Consider the following 6,695-nt stretch of genomic DNA (forward strand, 5'->3'; position numbering starts at 1 on the left):
AGGCAGTAACCAAAACCATAATGACAGTTTTAAGTGGAAAATTACATTTATGGCTTTAATATATTCAGATTGTAAAAATAAAATAAAAGCCCAATAAAAATATTGGTCTTACCAGTATAGGAACACGATGATACAAAAACAAATGATTCTAACACTAATAGGAGGTTGCAACTGTACATGTTAAAACTGTGTGTTCTCAATAGGTGATTGTTTCATGATTCTTTTCAAGTCTCCAATATTGCAGTACCTTGTATTTCCTTGAGGAGTCCTAAAACCATGGCTTTTACTCTTAGAGAACTCTTAATATTGTTTGGATGTAATAATAAGACTTATTAACACAATGTCAGTGATGCCAATTACTTCCCAAGAGGAGTATAGCCAGTACTCCTGGCTCCCAGGAGCCAGGAAATGCTTCCATTCCCACAAGCACTTTTGTGATGTGATTTTATCACCCTTTCCATAAAATCAGGAGTCTCTTTCTCAGCTGCTTCCCCCACCATTAATCTTGCTTTGGCCAAGAGAATGCAGCAGATGCAGATTCGATATGCTACATGGCTTACAGTCCTGAGCCTTAGAAAACCTTACAGCTTCTATGCTTCACCCTCTCGGGCCTCTGTCTTTGTTCAAAAGTGACATGATTGTCTATGTAAAATATCTCAAAGAGCCAACAACAACAACACAACCCTGCTGGAACCGATGAAAACTACTTCTGTATAAGAATAAAAGAAAAGGAAAGCAATGGGGGTTGTTTCAATCAAGAGGTTTATAGGAGAGGAAAGCATGGGTTTTGGAATGGTTAGGTGTAAATAAGAGGGGAGAGAATTTCTGGTGAGGGTACATGTTGGGGAGATAACTTCAAATGAAGATAAGAAGGCCATATCTGCAAAAGGTAAAGCTATTTTGACTCAAATGGTGGGAGAAATACAGGGCTACATGACAGCTATTTACTTTTACTCTGGTTTTGGGCCTTGTCCTAAAGGTCGTATGTGAATTATTGACTTATCACAAAAATTTATATGAGTTCTGAATTATTAGCATCCATTTTACAGCTGGGGAAACTGAAGCTTAGAAAGTTACGAGCTTACAGAAAGCACTCTCTTCAAAACTAACGTAGCCTCAAATTCTAACCCCAAATTATGGTTGACACTTTGAACTTTACCCAAGAAGCAATAGAGATGAAATGTTTGCTTTGTTTTTTACAGGGTTGTCTCCACGTGAGTGTGTGTGTGTGTGTGTGTGTGTGTGTGAGAGAGAGAGAGAGACAGAGAGAGAGAGAGAGAGAGACAGAGAGAAAGACAGAGGGAGGGAGGGAAGGAGGGAGGGAAAGAGAAAGGGAGAGAAGGATATCAGGAGGAGGGAGACAGCTTAGAGAAGGAGCATGCTAGAAAAGATAAAGTCTAAAAGTAGCCCTCCTCCTTTTTTCATTCCTCTGCTCATCTGGTATATGCACCTTGACATCACTTAAGGGGTCCTGGAAAATCCCAATGCCACTAAGAGTGGACTCAGTTAGAAAGGCAGACAAATAACCTCATTGTCTAGGGAAAGGGGAGAACAATCAGTTCATTTAAATTTTGAAGGTTTACTAAGAAAAACTACTTAATCCCAAAGAGGACTTAAGTGGAGGGAATGCTTGGAAGTTTCTTTTAGTTAACCTGTCTTGGTTAAGCGTTCAAGGAGCTGGCTGGCGCCATGGAAATTGGTTGTGTTTATGACTTGGGAATCTGAGCGCCAACAGTTGTCACAGTTGGAGAGCATGGGTAGAGAATATCTAATTAATTACTAATGAAGGAGCAGGGTGGTCTTCTCTCAAAACCCCTGGATTCTGAGTGAGGCTTCATCTTAGTAACGGCCCATCAGAGTGGGCATGCCAAGCCCTCAGGGGTTGCCAGTACAGGAATGGGGCTATGGCTCTGATAGGATGTACAGCCCCCTTATGGCTTAGACTGTGTAGGTACTAGGTTTCTTGCATCAACGTGTGTGATGGGATCAAGATATACATCTGATATTTTCTGTTAACAAGACATGTGAGAGTGTAGGCCATTAAGAGGATAAAATGAAGATGAAGTGCTTATGGTCACATCCCAAATTTGTGGAGCAGGTTTTATCTGTTTTATTTTGAAATAAGCCATGAAAGTATGCTTAATCACAATGTGTCTCTAAGCGTATTTAACTAGGGCAGGAGATTTCAACATCTCCTTTGCCAGACTTCACACACCTAGAAGTGAGAGTTCTGTTTTGTCCTCTGGGTTTCAATGCCAGGAATCTCTCTGCCTATGTTTGTCATAGATATAGAAACGCTGTCAATGACATAGGCTGGTATTCATTAGGGGCAAGGCTGACAAAGTACACCCACAGGTCAGCATTTAGTTTCTTCTGCAGCCTACAGTTTCCACAAGATGGGATTTTTCCAAACGTCCTCTTACCGAAGATTTGAAAAACACTGGAGTGAGCAGCATGGAACTAGTTCTATGTCCTTAGTACATGTTGCCTAAGGAAAAGTGAAAGGCCTGCAATTTCTAGTTCCTCAGAAGGTATTTACTCGCTCTAGCGGCATCTGACTCTTCCTAAACTATTACATAATCTTTAAAAAAAAAAGACAAAACTACATTGAACAAATGCACACACTAAAGCATCAGAAGAGCCAGGAAGAGTGCCTTCCTTTAGAGGGACTGTGGCAGACTGAATCATTTTTGAACAAAACATGAATATATGCTCCTTTCAAGATTACAAAATGTGACTGTTCTGTGGAGATTCTGAAAGACAAGAACTACTAAAAAGCTGTGTTCATTCCTTTTTTGTCCCTGAGAGTTGTCTAAGAAAAATAATGTGAGAAAGCACTTGCATTAGAATAGAACTGCACAGCTGCTTTGAAAAAATGCTGTAGTTCTGGTATTAGAGTTTAAAGGAAAAGACTGAAATAATTTTTAATGCAGGACATTGATTTTTCTTAAACTCTTTTAAATACCCATTTCTAAGGTGGGAGGAGATAACGTGACCTTTACATCTCTCCCGGTGTTTACACCTGAAGTGTGATCCGTACAGCACTGCTGCTCTGGGACAGTTCTATCAATACATGTTGGTCCAAAACCAAAATCACCCAAAATTTGATATACTTTAAAGCACATTTTCCACAGAAGGTGTTCATATACCTTTAAAAGTACAAATAAAATCCTAAGCAAACATAGATTTGCTTTTGGCATGTGACTGGTTACACGTGATTGATATTATAACTGAATTATATTTGAAAAAATAGGAGTCTTAAGCTCTCCCCTGCTCTGAACATTACTTAATCTCTGGTCTACAGTAAATGGGGATGAAGACCAAGTGATAAAGTCTGAAATGTAATAGGTTATTTTTTAGGTCTGTGTCAATACAACTACAGCAAAACCGCTATGTCAAAGTGATGAGAATATACTAATGGAGAATGTGGGTCACTGAAAATATATGCTTATCGCCTCTTCTTCAATTTGTTGCTAGGTGGCCTCAATAACTCAATTTCAAGACCTTGAAAACAAAGTAAAAACACACTGTGTTCTCAATGTGGTTGGGACAAAAGTTTCCCTAAAGCTTCTGGCCTAATTTTTTAACTACAGGCATTACTAACTCTTATACTTCTTATCTTTTCCTATATCTTTCAAAATATATTTGCAAGATAGTATCATCATATCAATTTACTCGATATTTATAGAACACCCATAACAGGAAAATGTACAAGTACAGATGAAACACCCACCAAGATATATCATATCCTGAGACATAAAACACACTGCAACAAATTTAAAATAAATGAAATCATACAATGTAAACTCTCTAACAATAAGAAAATGACACCAGAAATCAATAACAAAAAGATACCTAAAAAAATCCAAAAAATTAAAAAAATTTAAAAACCACACAGATTTCTAAATAACCCATGGGGCAAAGAGACGCTCACAGAGAAACTATAATTAGAAATCAGTAAATTTTTAAAAAGATTTTAAAATTACAGGAAAGAAGTAAAGCAAAAAGCTGGTTCTTTATCAATGATAATGATAAACCTCTAGTCAGACAAATCAGAGCAAATGAGAGAGAGAAAAAGAGGGGGCGTAAGTTACCAACATCAGGAACGTAAAAGGGAATACCATGAGGATCCTGATGCTATTAAAAGGGTGATAAAATAATATTATTAACAAATGTATGTCAATAAATTCAGCAACTTCGTTGAAATTAACACACATACAAAGATATAAACTACTAAAATTTACTCAAGAAGAAGTAGATAGCCTGGCGAGTCCCATATCTAGTAAAGAAATTAAATTCATAGTTAAAATCCTTTCCAAAAAGTAAATTTTAGGCCCCAATTGTTTACTGGTGAATTCTTCCAAACACTGCAGAAAGAAAGAATACCACTTCCATACAAATCTTCTTGAAAAAAGAAAAGGAAGAAAACCTTTCCAACTCATTTTACAAAGCCAATATCACCCTACAGCAAAACTTGTCAAGAAATTATATAAAACAACAGATGAATATACTTCATGAATATGACACAGAATTATTACAAATATTAACAAGTCGTATCCAACAATTTATGGAAGCAATAATATATCACAACAAGTGGGGTTTATTCCAGGAATATAAATTTGATTTAATATTCAAAAATCAATCAATATAATTTGCAGTATCAACAAACTAAGAAGAAAAAGTATATGATCATCTCATTACATGTAGAAAAATTATTTGACAAAATTCAACTTATAATAAAAACTTCCAACAAACTAGTCATAGAAGGGAACTTCTTCAACCTGATAAACTATCTCTATAGAAAGCCTTCAACTAACATTATACTTGACAAAGACAGTGCTTTTCCCCTAAGATTGGGAACAAAGCAAGGACCCACTACTCTCATTTGGAGGTCCTAATCAGTGCAATACAGCAAGCAAAAAAAAAAAAAAAAAAAAGAATGAACGAAAACAAATTAGAAAGGAAAAAAATAAAACTGTCACACTCGCAGGAGACATGGTGGTCTAAGTAAAAAAAACCTCAAATAATTTCCAGAGAAGCTACCATAGTTAGTAAATGAATTCAGCAAAGTCACAGGATACAGGATACAAAAATCACTGCATTCCTTTGCATTAAATGAACAATTAGGAATTAGAATTAAGAAATAAGAGTATCATTGAAAATAGCAACAAAAACAAAATAGAGCTGGCAAAATATATGCAAAACATGCATGCTTAAAAAATTAAAACATTTAAGAGATAAATTTTAAAAGCCTAAATAGATGGCACTATATAACATGTTCATGGACCAGAAGACTCAATATTGTTAGAACGTCCATTCTTCTCCGAAAATGAACTATAGATTCAATACAATCCAAAAAATAATACCAGCGGGCTTCCCTGGTGGCGCAGTGGTTGAGAGTCCGCCTGCCGATGCAGGGGACACGGGTTCGTGCCCCGGTCCGGGAAGATCCCACATGCCGCGGATCGGCTGTGCCTGTGAGCCATGGCCGCTGAGCCTGCGCGTCCGGAGCCTGTGCTCCACAACGGGAGAAGCCACAGCAGTGAGAGGCACGCGTACCGCAAAAAAAAAAAAAAAAAAAAAATTACCAGCCTAGTTTTTGGTAGAATTTGGCAGACTGACTCTAAACTTTATGTGGAAGAGCAAAGATTCTAGAATGGACAAAACAACTTTGGGAAAGAGAAGCAAAGAAGGATTCAACTTATCAATTTCTATAGGTATTTAATTTAAAGCTGAGAATTAAGACAATGTGGTATTGGTAAAAATGATATAAGTATACATCAGTGACACAGACTAGAGAAACTGAATATAGACTCACAGATTTTCCACAAAGTCACCAAAACAATTCAAAGGAGAAAAGATATTTTCAACAAAATGTTCTGTAACAATCATGTCTCCACATACAATTTTTTTAAGAGATTCCCAGCTTGAAATACATCATAGTCCTAAATGTAAAATATAGAACTATAAAACTGCTCAAAGAAAACACAGAAGAAAATATTTGTGACATAGGTTTAGGCAAAGATTTCTTATATAGGACATAAAAAGTATGAATCATTAAAAAATTTGATAAATAAAAATTAAAACTGATGCTCTTTGAAAGAAACACTAAAGAGATTTTTTTTAAAAAAGCACAAAACAACAACAGAAACTCCACACAGACTAGAAACAGTATTTGCAAAACATATATATGATTAAGGACTGGTATGCCATATATATATATATATATATATATAGAACATATACATATATAAAGAATTTATATATGTATAAAGAATTTATATATGTATAAAGAATTTATATATATGAAGAATTTATATATAAAAAGAATTTATATATATAATTTATATAAAAAGAATTTATATATATGATTTATATAAAAAGAATTTATATATATAAAGAATTTATATATGTATAAAGAATTTATAGATATAAAGAATTTATATATATAAAGAATTTATATGTAAAGAATTTATATATATATGAAGAATTTATATATAAATATTTTATATATATAAAGAATTTTCACAGCTCAGCAACAGGAAAACAACTCGATTAAAAAAGTAGACATAATATTTGAACAGACACTTCACCAAAAAGAGATAAAGATGTCAAACAAGCACCTGAAAAAATGGTCAACATCATCAACCGTGAGGAAATTGCCAATTAAAACCACAGCGAGAAACAACTACATA

The sequence above is a fragment of the Lagenorhynchus albirostris genome, chromosome 8 (assembly GCF_949774975.1).
Source record: "Lagenorhynchus albirostris chromosome 8, mLagAlb1.1, whole genome shotgun sequence".
NCBI lineage: Eukaryota > Metazoa > Chordata > Mammalia > Artiodactyla > Delphinidae > Lagenorhynchus > Lagenorhynchus albirostris.